The 18,648-nt window shown below is 45.0% G+C and overlaps 1 protein-coding gene across 3 annotated transcripts in view; it reads right to left on the bottom strand.

Moving 5' to 3' along the window:
* Bend3 (BEN domain containing 3) overlaps positions 1-13,041 on the bottom strand; it is a 36,656-nt gene extending 23,615 nt beyond the window's left edge. For 2 of the 3 annotated variants that reach the window (XM_078019540.1, XM_078019539.1), the window contains exon 1: positions 12,184-13,041. The gene's annotated coding sequence lies outside the window, so the exon portion shown is untranslated. Of the gene's footprint in view, positions 1-5,855; positions 7,570-12,183 lie in introns of those variants that run through there. The other variant, XM_078019541.1, reaches the window with a different exon arrangement.
* Positions 13,042-18,648: the final 5,607 nt, after the last annotated feature.

Raw genomic sequence — 18,648 nt, 5'->3', positions numbered from 1 at the left:
CAGCACCAAGCCCCAGTGGCCACTGTGCCTCCGCCTCTTCCTGAGCTATTTTAATCCCACCTTCACCAATCAAGAAACTCGCTGTGTCATTCGGCAACTGAGTGGCAGAACCAGGGTTCAAAGCGAGTCTGTCTGTACCTCCCCTCAGCCAGTTGGAGAAGGAAACAGAGTTCTCATTCTTCTTCTGGTAAGGTGCTTTCGATGAACACAGGGCCCGCTTCCAGACTTGGGTCGCTTAGTCCAGCAGCAGCTGGGGACACATGAGTCTCCTTTCACAAGGAAGCTACCTGGAAAGTCAGTCTGCTTGGGGGCTGGGAGACAGACTCCACCCCACAGTGCAGGAAAGTTTCTGCAGCAGGGCACGCAGGTCACTCCCTGCATCCCTGAACAGAGACAGCTCAGCAACAATGTTGCAGCTGGGTAGAAAGGAGCTGAGTATTGCCTAGTGACCTCCATTTGCTGGTCACCTGCTCAGTGGAGGGTCACAAGCTCTGCTCTTCGTGGGTGGACACGGAGCACCCAGATGCCTGGCATGCCACAGACATTCCTTTTGATTGCATAACTGCAGGTTGTGCAGGAGCCACGCAGCGAGCAGCCTCTGCAGCTCAGCTTCGCTGCTCCTGCAGTGCCAGGTTGCTGCCATTAGTCACCTGTGCTTGTGGACTGTGTGGAATCTCTTGTCCCAGCATTCTCTCCTTTGCAAAACCTTATGCTTCTAAGCACAAATCTCAAATTGTGGGGCACTCTGACCATGCACATCCCCCCAAATCAGTTTCCTACCTGAGGGGTGGCTGTTCCATATCCCTCAAAAAACTCTGCACAAGCCAAGGGAAGAGTTAAATGAATGGAGGAGGAGAGGAGAATCACCAAGACCTATGCAGCTAGCAGCTGTTTCTTGTTAAAATGCCACAGGTTGCAAGATGCTGTTAACTCTCAAACAGCACCAGCCTTCTCCGGTGCCTTATTTAGTTAATGAAAATGCTCCCACTCCCGCTCCCCCATAGGAGCTGGGGATTGAACCCAGGCCATGCACATGCTAGGCAAGTGCTCAAGCACTGATCTACACTCCTCGGTGCCTCCCTGCTTTTTAAAACAAATAGCCTAGAAAGAAGCCTTAGGTAAGGTGACTGTGGATAACACAGAAAGGTTCAAAATGTTGCAGAGCTCAGAGAAGTAATTTCATTAAAATGTCTTCTAGTCTCCATCCTACATGGAGTGAGAACGGCAAACCTTAATCTTCCATTTAGGGTGTGTGGTTGGGGAAGATTAGTAGGTCAGCAGGAAAGCTTTCAGTTTACAAAAAGCACCAAGGGAGGGTAATTCCAAATGTTCAGAAATAACAGGATGCTTTAGCCACTCAAATATCAAATTACAACCACAAGGTGTTTAAATTGGCTACATAGATACAGTAACTTGCAGGGCTTGTGGTAACCCTGTGTCTCATGCTAGAACAGGGATGAATCTGAACCCTGCCCATCAACAGGCACCTGGCTTGGGGTTGGTAGGGAAGCTGAGGGGGGAGAACTGTGAATGTAACACTTAGAACAAACCATGCCACAAAGAAATAAAAACCCCAAACAGTTACAGATTATAGGACATGTTGCACTTTTAGAGTTCATCTTAAAAGGAAGATACTTAAAGTATTATTTTTCTTTGTAAATATTCTTTGTACATATTCAGGTACAATATGTTAAGTTGAACAAAATTCAAAAGGATGTTGAGTTTAAAAGTGCCCTGTAGGGCTGGGGATGTGGCTCAAGCGGTAGCACGCTCTCCTGGCATGCGTGCGGCCCGGGTTCGATCCTCAGCACCACATACCAACAAAGATGTTGTGTCCACCGAGAACTAAAAAATAAATATTAAAAATTCTCTCTCTCTCTCTCTCTCCTCTCTCACTCTCTCTTTAAAAAAATAAATAAATAAATAAAATAAAAAAAATAAAAGTGCCCTGTACAACCACTGAGTTACTGTTTTGGAGGCAAATATGATCACTTTCTCCAGCCCTTCCACAGTTGTCTCTATCAATGGTTCTCAAAGTGCAGTTCTTAAAAAGGGCTGCCAGGAGCAAGCTCACATGGCTTGCACCCATATTGTGACTCTCCCAGACTCCACCATTAGTCAGGTGGGTGGTCTCAAACAGGCCATGGTGGGTACGGTATTAACATCATAGAAATTGATTCTCACTACAAAGAAGGCATTTTTTTTTTTCTTTTTGGAGGGTCAGTTTACCATAACAAGACCATGAGATCAAAACTACCTTCATAACAACACTAGATATTACTGCCCTTGTACTCTTGTTCTTTCACAGGTCTGTAGGGGAGTTTTCCAGAGGCTGAATAAAGAGAAAGTATAGAAATTCTTTTTTTTTTTTTTTTTGGTACTGAGAAATAGAACACAGGACCTTGCACACTAGACAAGCACACTATCCCCAGCCCTCAACTGTTCTCTATTAAGCCAGACATTAAAAGAGATTTGCACTAGGCATGTTTGTGTATGTCTGTCATCCCAGATATTTTGGGAGGCTGAGAAAGGAAGCTCACCAAGTTGGAGGCCAGCCTTGGCAACTTAGAGAGGCCCTTAGCAACTTAGCAAGATCCCATTTCAGAAAAAAAAAATTAAAAGGTTTAGGGATATAGCTAAGTGGGAAAGCGCTTTATTCCTGGGTTCAATCCTCAGTACCAAAAATAAATAAATTTTTAAAATAAAAATTTTTTACAGAAGGTTAATAAATATTTAAGTATTTTCCAGCTTTAGTTTTTCTTTCTTTTTTTTATTTGTTTGCTTTCAAAACTTTACTAATATCAGAAAAACATGGAAGTTTAGGCCACCTGGGGCAGGTTAGTCCTGTGAAGTTGGCATTATTTTATACTGTTTACTGGATTTTAATTAATTACATAATAATAGGCCAGCTTTAGTTTCTCAACATGGTAACTGCTGATAGCTATAAACCATGAAAACAAAAGCTCTTCAGGGACCTCAATAATATTTAAGTGTCTAAAGGGATCTTGGGATTGTTTGAGAACCCTGTTTCTTGCTTTTTCATTTAAAGTTTCTTGCTTTTTCTTTTTTTAAAGAGAGAGGAGAGAGGAAGAGAGAGAGAGAGAGAGAGAGAGAGAGAGAGAGAGAGAGAGAGAGAGAGAGAGAGAGAGAATTTTTTAATATTTATTTTTTAGTTCTCGGCGGACACAACATCTTTGTTGGTATGTGGTGCTGAGGATCGAACCCGGGCTGCACGCATGCCAGGCGAGCGTGCAACCGCTTGAGCCACATCCCCAGTCCCAGTTTCTTGCTTTTTGTTGGTACTGGGGATTGAACCCAGGGTTCCTTAACCCCTTAAGCCTCATCCCCAGCCCATATTTTATATTTTATTTAGAGGGGTGGTCTTGCTAAGTAAGTTTCTGAAGCTGGCTTTGAACTTGCAATCCTCCTGCCTCAGCCTCCTAAACCACTGGGATACAGGTATGCATCTCCACACCTGGCCTTGAAATTTCTTTATAGTAATATAGTTTGAGTTCACTCAAGAACAGATCTTGAAGCTGGGTACAGTGACACAACTCCTGTAATCCCAGCTTCTTAGGAGGCTGAAGCAGGAGGATAGCAAACTCAAGGGCAACTTAACAAGACCTTGTCTCAAAATAAAGAGTAAAAAAAGCTGGGGGGTGGAACTCAGTGGTAGAGGGCCCCTGGGTTCAATTCCCCAGTATGGGGTGGTGGTGAAGGGAGCAGATCTTGAGGCAGAGATTTGGAGATTGAGTAGTCTCTTTGGGAAAAGACCAAGGAAGGCTGAAAACCAATAATGTGCTAGTTGGTGGGGCACACAGTACCAGGCCTCAGGCAGTGACAGGTGTCCAGAGGGTAACCTCCCCACACAAGGCAAGTCTCTGGAAGCCATTTCCTTTTGACCCCTCTGTACACTGGAACAGTACTATGAACACTCAGTGGAGACTCAGTAAAAAAACCAGCCAATATGGTGTGGAAAGTGCCATACTAAGAGCTTTATGGTAAACTTACTTATCCTACTAACCCTGAAAGGTAGAAACTCTTGTCACTCTTAATTTACAAGTTAAAAGGGAGGCAGGATTTGGGGCAGAGAGGTTGCCTCAGAGAACATTTAATGCAGTTCCCTCTCAAAGGTGTAGGACCCAAGACTCAGGAAGGTAAGTACTATGTACAAGAGCACTCCATGGCTTGCTATGTGATGCACAGGGAGCTACTAGTCCGATGCCGGATGAGGTCAGTCCTCTGTGGGGGATCAATCAACTATGGATGTTTTTGACAGGGATCACAATCAACAGAGGCAGAGACAGGAAGACCCAGAGGCTGAAGATGGAATCATGGAAACTGCTGTGTAAGTGAAGGATAAGTAAGTGACAGAAGATAAAACAGCAATCAGAACTATCTAGGTTAGTGGACAGTGCACTGAGATTTCTACAACAACCAAAACTCAATCTCTAGCAAATACAGGCTGTGTGTTTCAGCTGTGCAGAGCAGCCCAGTACTCAAATTTTGTGATCTGGAAGCAAATATTTCTAAACTCGAACACAGAACTATGAGACTGTTTTCCCACTTGGAGGAGAAAGAATGTTAATCAAGGATAATTCTAGCTGGGCACAATGGCACATGCCTGTAATCCCAGCGGCTCAGGAGGCTGGGGCAGGAGGATCACAAGTTTGAAGCCAGCCTCAGCAACTTAGCAAGACCCTGTCTCAAAATTGTAAAAGAATTTAAAAAGGGCTAGGGATGTGGATCAGTGATTAAGTGCCCCTGGGTTCAATCCCTGGTACCAAAAAGGAAAAAAAAAAAATCTAATTCTAGGGGGAAAAAATCTACCTAGAAATTAACTGTTAATGTCAATCAGGACAGAACTTGCTCTCCCTCATCACATTCATTTCAAAAACTCTAACCAAATATTTCTATCACCTACAGAGCCTCACCCACTCGAAAAGAAACTTCTGACCCTGAGTCACAGCAATGAGCAAAGGCCAGAGAGCAAAGGACCTAGGCCAGTAGTTTAACTCTGAATATAAGCCCAACTCTTGGGTTGCACTGTGAGCGCAAGAATCCTAGTCTGGGGAGACCTCTATAAATATTAAAGTTACTAATTACTGATAATTTGCAAAAAAAAAAAAAAAAAAAAGCAAAGAAAATGGGAAAATGAATGTGACTTGGATTGAGATGGCCTTTGATCACTATTGTTTTTTCCATTGTACAAAGCTAGAAAGTCAACTTCTACACTTGAAGCGTTAAGACTTCAAATACAAAACCTCTTTTGGAAGAAAGAGCTAAGCATTAAATTATGTGTAAAGATTCAAAATCAATTGTTCATTTTAGGGCTACCCAGTCAATAATAACATACTTCAGAGTTCACTAGGGATATCTCAACTATGTAATTAAAAAATGCCATAAAGCAGCTGGAAGGAAATATGCCCAAATGTTAATTTTACCTCCAATTAGGAGGATTATGGATGATTATTTCCTTATATTTTCCAAATATTCTATAGTGTGAAAGCAATTCTTTGACATTGAAAAAGAAATATATAAAAATTAAAAATAAGAATCATAATAATCCGCCGGGCACAGTGGCACATGCCTGTAATCCCAGCAGCTTGGGTCACTGAGGCAGGAGGATCATGAGTTCAAAGCCAGCCTCAGCAAAAACCAGTAACCAAGCAACTCAGTGAGACCTGTCTCAAAATAAAATACAAAAATAGGGCTGAGGATGTGGCTCAGTGGCTGAGTGCCCCTGAGTTCAATACCTGGTACCAAAGAAAAGAAAGAAAAGGATGGAAAGAAGGAAGGAAAGAAGGAAAAAAAGAAAAGAATGAAAGAATAATCCACTAGGCATGATAACATACCCTTATAATCCCAGCAACTCAGGAGGCTGAGGCAGGAGGATGGAATGTTTGAGCCAACCCTCAGCCAACTCAGCAAGACTCTGTCTCAAAACAAATTAAAAGGCCTGGGATATAGTTCAGAGGTAGAAGGCTCCTGAGTTTGATCCCAAGCACTGCAAAAAAAATTAAATAAATATAAATTATATATATATATATGTATTCCCACTTAGCTATACAGTATTGCATGTAATACCAAAGACTGAGATAGGAGGATTGCAAGTTCAAGGTCAGGCTCAGGAACTTAAGAGAAGCTGGCCTGGGAAACTTAGCAAGACTCTGGCTCAAAATAAAAAATAAAAGGGATTGGGGATGTAGTTCAGCAGTAGCACCCGGGTTCAATTCCCAGTACCACAAAAAAAAAAAAAAAAAAAAAGGAAAAAACCCAAAACAAAACACACACACACACACACACACACACACACACACTTCTTAGAGGACATTTTTCCAAATTTTTCATCTTTTTTTGGTGGGGGGATGTTACTGGGGATTGAACTCAGGGACACCTGACCACTGAACTACATGCCCAGCCCTATTTTGTATTTTATATAGAGATAAAGTCTCACTAAGTGTCTTAACACCTCACTTTTTGCTATGGCTGGCTTTTACGATCCTCCTGTCTCAGCCTCCCAAACCACTGGGATTAAAGGCCCGCACCACCATGCCCAACTAGATCTTTCATCTTAATCCTGGGCCTAATCCAGCCTGTCAAAGCCCCTTTCCACACATGGCACCCAGGACTGAACAGTTTTTTAAACATGAGTTGACTGACAGAGATGACAATGAAGTCTGGCATAGTGGTACAACCCACCCTGGAATCCCAGCTACTTGGGAAACTGAGGCTAAAAAAAAAAAAGAACTAGGGCTCAGTGGTGGAAGGCTTGCCTAGCATGAGTGAGGACACAGGTTCCATCCTCAGGTGGATGAGCAGAGTCCCGCAGAGACCTGACTGCAGGGAGCCTCCTTAAGGAAGAGGATAGTAACATGAGCTGGGGCACCTAGGGGAGCAATTTGTTGGCAAAGCCCTTGACCCTTGCAGGAACAGTCTCTTCCCCAACTGACCCATGGGTTCCACAGGAACACATTCTCCAGTGCCTGCACAGGCGGCTGGCTGGAGTAGCCAGCCGGCGGCTCCTCTATCAAGTTCTCCGAAGAGCCAGACCAGTCCCTTTGTCAGAGCAGCGTGAGGCTAATCGGAGCTGCCAAAGGCTTGTGGCTGGCCCCAAGTCACACAGGACAAGCGGCAGGCCCAGAAATGGGAAGTACTTGGGCTTCCTGAAACTTTAAGGTTCAAATCCCAGACAGCTGACTCAGGAATCTGTCCTGCTAAATCAGAAACATCCGCCTGCTACGCTTGGGACTTGCCAATGGCTGAAGTACAGGTCGGGGAAGAGCCGCCGCAGCTGTGACCTCAGACCACTCAGGGGCAAATCCACCTCAACCCCAGACCTGTTTCCAGATGTCAAGTGAAGCAAATGCTCATTACCGGATTCCCTTGAGAATGTGAGCCTCAGAACAGGAATGTGACTGGACCCTGAGACAATGGGAACTGTGGCATGCATAGCCTCTGCCACACACAAAAGGTAAAGCACAGAGAATATGCTCAGGTCATCTTCAAGATGTCATTAATAAAACAAACTCAAGGGTTTTAAAGTCTTATTAAAGACCAAAACTTTACTTCAACCCTTTCACAACTACCACATTGTGTAATTTCATGACTCTGCTACAGGCCACATTGATTTTTTAAAAATAAATATAGAAAAGGAGGACGGCGGCTAATATTCATGTAGCCGGCTCCATGCTTGAAGGGTCTTACCTATGTTAACCCAGGCAATCTCACAGGGGCTCTCTTACTGTGCAGATGGAGAAAAAGAGGGGCCAGCATCTGTGCCTCCCTAAGGGGAGACCAAGAAGAAGGAAAAGGAGTCGGGGGATTCCTTCCTTCCAGTTTTCCAGGGAGAGCCCAGACTGAGGAATGGGAAGCAGCACCCAGATCTGTTTTCCCCTTGCGATTAGGCAGCCATCTATGGCCTGGGCTCAGTTGTGAGAGCAAATAAACTAGCTAGATGAGCCGTCAGCCGACCAATGCAGCTGCCCTTGAATAAAAGGGAATTCCCTCCTAAACTTCAGAGTCAGATAAAACTAGGTTAAAACCCTGGTTTTTAACCTGTTTTTTTAAAAAGGGCTTTTAATCCAGTTGGAACTATATTTCACATATAAAACTGGGTGAGTTTCTTACATACCCATCCAAGCCTTGGTTTGTTCTTCTATGAAAAGGAGCTGAACGTATCTACCTCAACCTCATGGAGTTTTTGTGAAAATTACCAAAGAAAAAGTGTCTGGCACACAGCACTCTGCATGACCTATTACAAAGTTTAAAAAAAAAAAAAAATTAAAGTGCCATTTTAATGATACATTTCTTTAAAGAACTGTAAAATCAAATAAAATGGCTTAAAGGTTTACAAAAGTTTTCCTTTATATGGAAGAAACATACTGGGGGGGGGGGAGGTGAAATCAAATCAATTGCTCTCCCCAAGGACTGGAGGAATGTTCCCATGCCATCCACTCTGTGGGGCTGGAGCTCCGGGCACTCAGGTCAGCCGGGAGCCTTGTTGCATTTAGAACCCAGCCCTCTTGGCAGTTGGCATCGTGCCCATGGGACTTGCAGGACATGTTCGCAATTTGTTTTTATTTTTAGACACATCTGCAAATGTAGTTTGAAAAATACCAGTCCTCACAAAACCAGGGCAATTTCCCCCTTAGTTTTTCTAAAGCTGTAATTGTCGCTGCCTTCCTTATTCAAAGCATAACCTCATCTTTTAGCAGGCAGCAAAGTACAACCCACACTCCTGCCTGCCTGCCTGCCTGCTTGCAATTTGGTGCCTAACCCTTTGGCCGCTGCATTTTCAGAACCTGACTAAACATGATATCTTCCTCAGCTAACAAGTTCCACTTTGGTTCTCCTTGGCCTCATAATGGATCAACCCTGGCATCCAGAAGTTGGGCTCAGGAGGGAATGGGGGAGAGCACACCCCAGCTTCCACCTTGGGACTGGACAGTGGTGAATAACTTTCTGAGGTGTAAGCCAAATTTCATCAGTACTGCCCATTTATCCCAAGTGTTTTGTTTTGTGCCCACGTAGCTAATTCGAATTCGGGAAACAGTCTGGTGTGACCTGTGCCCATGGCTGCAGGCAGGCCATGGTCCTTCAGTTTGCTAGATGAGCAAACCAACTCTATGTGCAAACCAACAGTCCCTTGCTTACAAGAAAAGGTCATGAGTGATTTGTTCAATTGAACAATCCACACCCTCACTGACTGTGATGCAACTGTCTCTCAGTGGCCAGTGATAAAAGAAAATCAGGCAAGCAAAGAATACAGGTGTCCCTCACTAGAAAGTAAAAAATTAAGAGGGCTGACTTTAAATGTATATTTTAAGTTCAATTGAAAATGGAAGGGCATGTGATCAGAGCAGCTGTTGGAAAACATGAGCTCTAAAACAATAATTTATAAAAGTCTGGTTTTTGGACAAAATTGACACACAAACATGCTAGGCACTAACCCAGATGAAAGCACCTCTCTTGTTTAACACACCGGAGGCCTGATGATAGCATATAGAGAGCTCTTAGCCAGGAATGGCAGGGTCCTGTGGCAGCTAATTCCAGAAATCACAAGAGCTCTGGGTAGAAATGTCATTTTGAGAGATGATGAAGTTTCAGGACAAGGAGAACAGCACTTGTCAGGTATGGAGGGGGAAAGCAACTGAGAACAAGGGGATGCTACTGCAGCACATAAATATTCACTTTTTTCAGTGTGTGCATTTTTTTAACTTTAAATTTTATTTTAAAATTTATAATCTAAACTGGTCATAGTGGCATGGGTTTGTAATCCCAGTGACCTGAGAGAATGAGGCAGGAGTAACCCAAGTTCAAGGCCAGCAAGTAGGATATGGGACATTCCTGGAGGATATTAAATTTTCACCTAATCCAATCTATATCAGGGTTGAATCCTTTTCCTAATTATTAGTCACTCTGCCATGGCTTTGCTCATGGGGGGCAGGGGGCACCAAGAAGGAAGACAGTGCGTCGATGTGGCACTTCAACAGATTACCGCCAAGCCAGCTATCTTATCTGCTGGGTCCTAAATGGCCTCTCTTCTTGCTGTCTATGAGTGTATATGTGTCAGGATATAACAACATAAAGCTTTCCTATTAAATTATTCCAACAAGGAGATGATTTCTCTAATAAAGTCCATGTTGGGTGACAGAAGTTTTTCTTTTTAGTACTGGGGATTGAACCCAGGAATGCTTTGCCCCAGCTCTTTTATTTTATTGATTTGAGACAAGATTCTTAAGTTGCTTAGAGCCTAAGGGCTGGTCTCAAACTTGTGCTCCTCCTGAGCCAATGGCATTAACGGCTGGAACCATGGCACCTGGCTGGCAGTAGTTTTGAATGCAACAGATTTAAAAGGCTCTGGTTTAATCTGTGAATTTCAGGGGCCAGAAACATAGTGGTGAACTTGCCATCAGGAACTGGCCACTCTCACCCCATATCTTTTTTCTTGAATACATTTTTTTCTCCATTTATTTAGCAAACATTTAATGAGTATCTACTAAATTATCAGATACTGGTTCAGTGACTAGTTAAATTAATCTTATCCAAATTTCAGTACTGACAGAAGCCGATGGGATCCGGCATAGTAATATAAACCCAGAAACTAAGGATGGATAGTTACACAAAGAGTTTACTCTTTTTAACCGCGCCAGGTGCTGTGGTGCACTTTTGTAATCCCAGTGAGGGAGGCTGAGGCAGGAGACCGCAAGTTCAAAACCAGTCTCAGCAATTGTCTCAATAAAAAAATAAAAAAAGGCCAGGAATGTGGCTCAGGGGTAAATTGCCTCTGGGTTCAATCCCCAGTTATCTAAACATAACAATTTAAAAAAAGGAGTAAAACTGTGGCATGGAGGTGGGACACAGGACACCAAAACAATCTTTTCCAACCCGGTTCTGTGTATACCAATCTAGCCTGAAAGGCTCTCTTCCTTGCCTCAGTTTCCTGCAGCCTTAGCATTCTGGCACTCAACCCACAGCCCTGTAACATCTGTAGCAAAACATTCAAAAGTTACTTTAAGAAGGTGACGTTCAAAGGTTCGATCCCTAGCACGGGGGTGGGCTGGGGTGGGGAGGGGGAAATTCAATATTTCTGACTTGGAACTGTTCTGAGTACCCTTATCTGGTTGGCTTCCACGACCAATATTCTTCCCAGATGAGCTACCTGAGACAGCAATCAAACTAGTAGCAGCACCTTGGTTTCCCTTAAATAAAAATACATAGAAAAATAGACAATGTGTCTGTACATCTTAGCGCACAAAGTCCTTGAAATAGTCGCTACATAACTCCCAGGGAAAGCGAAGGTAAAGTCTGCGTGGGAAAACACGTCCACCATAGAGAGGGAAAGGACAGTCACAGGGTCTGCGAGCGCTGCAGGCTGTAGCTCCGCGGCTGGCCAGGAAGGCCTCAAGCCAGCCGGGGTGCACACCCAGGGCGCCGGGCCCGCCTCCAGCTCCGGGACAGCGGGAACCGCGGACCGCCGTGGAACGGCCGGGGAGGGCGCCGCGCCCCCTAGCGGCGGGGCCTGTCCCTCTCCGCTCTCGGCTGCCGCCGCCGCCGCAGCAGCAGCAGCAGCCGGCCTGCCTCGCTCCCTTAGCAGACTCCCGAGGCAACGTCCCTCAAAGCGGCGGCTCTTCGGCCTCCAGCTCCCCGCTCTACAGTTCCCTTCAGTCCCCGCCCCCTGCTCCCGCTCTGACACCCCCTTCCACACGCCGCGCTGTCCCCCACTGCGGCCCGCCGAGCGCGAACGCGGAGCCACCGCGGGCTCCGCAGAGTCTTCCGGCGACCCCGGCTGCTCCATCGCGGCGGCCGATGGGGGTGCGGGGCTGGAGTGCGGCGCGAGTGGGGCGGGCGGCGGCGAGGACCGTTCCACTGTGCGTCTCCCCCGCCCCCGCGCAGCGCCAGAGCTCCCCGGAACGCCATGGAGCCACGGCGTTCCGAGCGGGCACAAAGGGGCGCGCGGCACAATGGGCGCGGCGAGCCCGTGGGCGCCGGGCTCCCGCTCCGGCGGCTCGGCCCTGCGCGGGGGTGGGCGCTCCTCCGGGCGGGCGCGCTCGGGGCAGCCCCCCTTCGCGTCCCCTCCCCTGCTCCCGCCCCCACCCCGGCATGGATGTTGCAGCCACTCTCCGGTTGTCTGCCCCGGAGCCGCCACAGCGCGGCCGGCCCGGTCCGCCCCGCACTTACCTGGGACACGAGTTCTGTACTTTGCGGAGCGGGCCCGCGCCGAGTTTGGGCGCCACGTGCGGGGGGAGGGCGCGGGGCCGGGAGTGGGGACCGCGCGCGGAGGGCCTGGCCGGGGCGGCCCGGGGAGTTGCTGGGGGCAGCGGGCGGGCGGGCGCCGTGTATTTTCCCCTCTCTTTGTGTGTGTCCGTGCGCTGCGCTCTCGCGTGACGTGACGGGACTCCGTGTGTCATTTCCGCACAAGGACACAGGAGCCCCCGCTGCAGTGGAACCACAACCCCTCCGCCCCCACCCCCGGCCCGCCCCTCCCCCTCAGCGGGGCACACGCGGGACCAGCGGTGGCGCTCGGGCGTGAACGGCCGCGGCGGGGTGCTGGGGCGCGCACTCCGGGGACCCGAGCGATCGGGCGCGCTCGGCCAGCGCCGCGCTGCTCCACGTGGGCCCGCGCGGGCTGCCCGGGCGGGGGGCGGTGGCCGCGCACCCACGGCGCGCCGGACGGGCGCTAGCGAACAATGTCCTTTGCACACCGTGTGCTCTACCCTCGTGAGTCATTTCTCTAAAACGTGGTTTCTCAGACTCCACAGTTTAGCCCGAAATGCCTCCTTCTACTTTTTTCCCCCGCGGGACGACAACAGTAGGAAACGTCTTCACGCTCGGGTCCGCACTTCTCCCGAATTTTTTGCATTTCGGCCGTGGCTCTGGACACCCGGCCCGGTCTTCCCGCGCCGCGGCCAGCACAAAGACATCGGGGCGCTGTGCCCCCTTCGGTCCCGCGGAGCGGGCATGGAGTCCGGCGGGACGCGGGAGAGCGACCCCGGCGCTGGGAAACCCTGGCTCTGGCCACTCCCCCAGCGGGTTGGCCGCCTCGGTTGTAAGCCTTAAGAGCTAAAAATCTGCCTTCTACTTGCAACCCGAAGTTTTTACGTTTGAGGTTAAGGACGAAAGCTTCAGAAGCATGCGCGTTCCCACACACGCCACCAACATAAACCCACGGGATATCTGCGTGGAACGCTTAAAACAAAAACACTAGTCACTAACTCAGTAAAGACTGATTCTGTCTACTCCTAACTCCGGGATTGTAGGTTCCAAGTTGAAAAGTAGGAAACCTACGCCTCGGGTATTTTCTCAAATCTCAGTGACTAAGGGAGAGTGAGAGGGAAACCCAATTCAACATTTAGGACACGTTAGTATGTTAGGCAAACAATGAGAATGTAAATTTTCTTTAAAAATCCTTTAATTTGCCGATCGAAGAAAGTATAAAGAGAAAAATGCAAATGATCCCATCTGCTGCTCACAGCTGACTGGCTGTAAGACAGGACCATGTGGCCCAGCCCTGCGCGGTCACTGAATAGGTAGAATAGATTTTAAAAGAAGGCATATGCTAGCTCCTTGCTGCCCAGTCGCGGCGAGGGTTTGAATTAACGTATAGTTTTGGATTACCATATACTCCACCAGACCATTCCAATTGGGAATTTAGTAATTACGCAAGTTCCTCCCCTACGGATTTGAAATCAAAAGGCACAGGGTTCGGTTATCTAGGACCTTTGAGGAACTCTGTTGAACGTTCTCGAGCTGTATTTGGATTGCAGACTTGGAGAAGTCAGTACTAATTGCTATGCAAAATTAGCCAGCAGCCTGGAGGACTGAGCCCCGCATCCAGGGGGTGCTTTTATAAAAGAATCTATACGTGCTCAGTGTCATTCAAAACAGGATGATGAAAAGAATGGGGCCGAGATAGCAGCCCTTCAAATTCAAAAGACTTGGTACGCCCTATCTACATTTAAAATAGGGTGGAGGGAGGAAGGGAGGAGGACGATTTGAGGGAGAATGGTTAATTTATACATTCCCTGAAGACAAAGTGGAGGCACTTGGATTTCTGCAGGGAACTTGACTTTTACACTTACACATTAAATAACATGTATGATGTAACACATCCCTTGACATAGTTAACAGATGCAGCAGTTTTATTCTCACCTTCAGTTTAATGTGACATATAATTAGAATTTTAAAAGTATAAATTGAATTTCATTAGTTGTTTTCTAGGATTTTCCAGTACAAGAGTTGAGTAGCATTTAAGCTCATTTTGCATTTAAACTATTTTACTGTACTGCTTTAAGAATGTAAAATGACCCTATTAAATTTTTAGAAAGATAAGGTGAAATGTACAATGAAAAGGGATATATCTTTAGCCAATTATTCACAGCACAACTCAGGTATTTAAGTAATAAAACAATAGAAATTAACATATCTGTATTCCTATTGTTAGAAACAAAAGATTTTGCAAATACAATATTTTTATTAATAAATAGTATCCCAGGCAAGTAGCCTTCCTTAACTAATGTAACTAACATTTCAAAACATATCAGGACACTTACACTGACCTTGGGTATTATTGTAAAAGCATGTTTATTCCAAATAATCATCAACAGAAATGTACTGACATTAGTAGCTGGGAAAGAAAAGTACTTACCTTCAAATGGTTTTGATATTTATGTAAAAAAAAAAAATTGTTTCTTTTGATTTTTTTTTAAATAAAGAGTAAGGAAAAGCAATGGATACGGGTGAAAACAAATGTATTAGAAAGTATCTAATTTTGGAATCTTAAAAAAAAAAATAGTTCTAAGCAGAAAGTGGTGGCAAACACCTGAAATCCCAGCTACTTTGGAGGTGGAGATAGGATTTCAAGTTAGAGGCCAGCCTCAGCAATTTTGCAAGACCTTTTCTAAAAAAAAAAAAAAAAATGCTGGGAGTGTAGCTCAGTGATGGGACGCCCCTAGGTTCAATCCCCAGTACCACCACCACCATCATTATCATCATCATCTAAAAGAGAAAAATAATAGTTATAAAAGTGCATTGGATAAAAGTAATGCCCTACCAACAATTTTGAATAAACATGGCAGAAGAGGAGAATAAGGAATAAAGAATTAGAATAAGGAAATATAAAAAGTAAAAGCTGGGCTTGGTGGCACGCACCTTTAATTCTAGAGACTCCTGAGCTCAGCAGGAGGACAGGAAGTTCAAGGTCGGTGTCAGCAATTTAGGGAGATCCTGTCTCAAGATCCCAGGGATGGATATATATATATATATATATTTTTTTTTTATCCATATATATATATATATATATATATTTTTTTTTTTTTTTTAACTAGGGATCGAACCTAGAAGCACTTTACCACTGAGGTATATCCTCAGTCCTTCTTTTTTTGACAGAGGGTTTAGTTAAATTACCAAGACTGGCCTTGAATTTGGGATCCTCCTGCCACAGCCTGCCCAGTGGCAGGGCTTACAGGCAGTGAACATCCACGCTTGGCTCCACATCTCAAAATAAAAAAGGGTTGGGATGTGGCTCAGTGGTAAAGGCCCCTGAGTTCTGTCGCTAGTGTTATTTTAAAAAAAAAAAAAAAGAAAAAAAAAAGCAAAATTTCAGAGGGACGTGCCTCACTGAATCTCAGCTATTTGAGAAGTAGAGGCAGGAGGATCGCAAATTAGAGCCAGCCTCAGCAACTTGGTAAGACCCTGTCTCAAAATTTAAAAATTAAAATTAAATTAAAGTAAAATCTTTGCCCGGTACGACTCTTTAAGAAGTTGTTGATAGTTCATAAGGATATGTGCCTGAAGACCTGCATGAGGAACTCTTTTTTTATGTTTTGTTTTTCTGTGCTGGATGTGGAACCCAGGGTCCTGCACATGCTAAAGTATGCGCTCTACCCTCAAGGGGCGCTGGGGGTTGAGGGGCGACGGGGAAACTGAACCCAGAGAGCACTCAACCACTGAGCTATATCCTCACTTGTTTTATTTTGAGATAAGGTCTTGCTAGAACTGGCCTTCAACTTTTGATCCTCTTGCCTCACCCTTCCAAATTGCTGGCGTTACAAGTGTGTGTTATGGTGCTCGGCTTTTTTTTTTTTTTTGGTATGGGGGATTGATCCCAGGGATACTTTACCACCGAGCTACATTCCACCTCTTTTTATTTTTCATTTCAAGACAAGGTCTTGCTAAATTGCTGAAGCTGGCCTGGAATTTACCATTCTCCTCCCTCAGCCTCCCCAGTAGCTGTAACTATGGGTTGTGCTGCCATACCCAGTTTAAGCCCCTCATTTTCAATCTTACCTGAGTAATTGCAACAAGAGGGACATTGGCCATGTAAAACATAAAAATACTAAATGGAAAATTACACAACTTTTAAAGATGACACAAATACATATACATATATGGCAGATATCTTTTAACAATACTGTAAAGGTTTTTATCGTTGCTAAAATATATTTATAGTTGCCAAGACAATATTTAGTGGGACTTTTTTTTCAGTAGTTAAGTCTTAAAACAACCTAACAGATTTTATCATTACTTGTGAGACATTTCCACTTTATTTCTTGCCTGCTGGATGTATAATTTTGCCAAGTCTTCAACTTCAAACAGAAGTAGCTGGCAGATCCAGATTCTGTGAATACTCACAACAGAAAAGAAAGATGGAAAAAGAGGGGCAAGGGAGCTTGTGTTAGCTCTATTAAATGAGACCTATAGCCCAGCTCAACTATAGTCCCAGCAGCTCTGGGAGGCTGAGTCAGGAGGATCCCAAATTCAAAGCCAGCTTCAGCAATTTAATAAGGCTCTAAGCCATTTAGTGAGACTTGTCTCAGAATAAAATATAAAAAGGGCTTGGGATGTGGCTCAAGTGATTAAGTGCCCCTGGGTTCAATCCCCCATACAAACAATAATAACAAAAACCCTGTATAAAGAAGACACACCTTGAGGTTTAACGTTTCTATTCTTAAAAAAAATAAAAATAAAAATAAAAAAAACCTACCCTTAGTGGATTGAGGGACAGATAAGATGATAATAAGATGATAGACACACTGTGACCCCAGAGTGGGAAAAAATGAGGGTTTTTTTTTTTTTTTTTTTTTTTTTTGGTGCTGGGGGATTGAACCCAAGGCTTCACGAAACAGGATAAATGCATGATCTACCTACCACTAAGCTACTGCCCAATCCCCAAAGTGAAATTTTGATTGAAAAGCTGAAGAATTTTAGATGGACATTTTTTCTTATGTGTAGGAGAACTATTTAATAATTTATAGCAGCTTGAGATTTTAAGCACCCAACACAGCCATTAGGATCTGATTTTAGTTGGATATTGGGTTTACACAGTAGGATTCTGCAAGAAGAAATATTAGGGAAAGTAAAAACTGCTGCAGTCCCACTCGAAATTTCAAGCCCTTGAGAAAACAAATGCCAATCTGAACTCTAGTTCATTCTGAGCCCAGAGCACTGCCTGGAGGCTCTGTGGCCACCAGGGCCCCTATGCCCAGAGGGGTGCCCAGGGGCCCTCAAGCAAGCCACCCCTTGCAGCCAAGAGGCAGGAAGCTGGAGCTGGTGGAGACAGACTTCCTAGGCAATCCGCCCATTAAGAAAAAGAAAAAGGAGACTTATACTGCTCTAGCTGATAGTTTTTAAAAAATTATTTAGCTGGGCACAGAGGCTCATGCCAATAGCCCTAGCTACTCTGGAGATTGAGGCAGGAGGATCATGAGTTCTAAGCCAGCCTCAGCAAAAGCCAGGCACTAAGCAACTCAGTGAGACCCTGTCTCTAAATAAAATACAAGATAGGGCTGGGGATGTGGCTCTGTGGCCAAGTGCCCCTAAATTCAATCGCTGGTATCTCACACACACAAAAAAGTTCAAAAGTCACCTGAAGCAGCTAAATCATGCCAAACAGCTGTGAGACACTGGGTATACGCTGGGCACCAATCCCCCCTTTCTCTACATATTGTTATGGAGTAAGCAGAAAAAGAAGTGAATAACATTAACTTTTGGCATAATAATGTCCCAAAACTAAATAAGGTATTTTGGCTACAGTATTCATTACCCGATTTTCCAAGCTTCTAAGTGGCAACATAATATCTTAAGAGGTAACTGCATATGCTTAATGATTTCCCTAGAATCATGACACATGAGGACCTGAGAAATAATAGATTTGCCTTCTTTTACCACTAAGAAAACTGAGGTAAAAGGAAAGACTGGCTTGCCTAACACTCATTAGCCTTTTTTCTTTTCCTTTTCTAATTTTTTCTATCCCCTCCCCCCATAAGGATTAAATCTAGGGCTCTCTATTGATTAAGGACTCAGTAAATTGCTAAGGCTGACCTATGAACTTGAGATCCTCCACCTGAGTCTTCCAAGTTGCTGCAATTACAGGCATGCACCTCCACATCTGGCTAGGCTCATTGCCCTTTGGAAAAGTGTTTTGGGGTTCTTTTTATCTTTGAGGTGTTTTGTTTGTTGGAGTACTGGGAATTGAATGCAGGGTATCCTTCTGGTGAGTTATACCCCCAGCAAAGACCTCCCACGCACTTTAAGAAATTTATTTTTATAACACTAAGCATTGAAACCAGAGGCACTCACTCTACCACTGAGCTACATCTTCAGCCCTTTTTTATTTTGAAACAGAGTCTCACTAAGTTACTGAAC

This window comes from Ictidomys tridecemlineatus, chromosome 8 (genome assembly GCF_052094955.1).
Source record: "Ictidomys tridecemlineatus isolate mIctTri1 chromosome 8, mIctTri1.hap1, whole genome shotgun sequence".
Classification (NCBI taxonomy): Eukaryota; Metazoa; Chordata; class Mammalia; order Rodentia; family Sciuridae; genus Ictidomys; species Ictidomys tridecemlineatus.
This window is presented reverse-complemented; position numbering and strand designations above follow the sequence as displayed.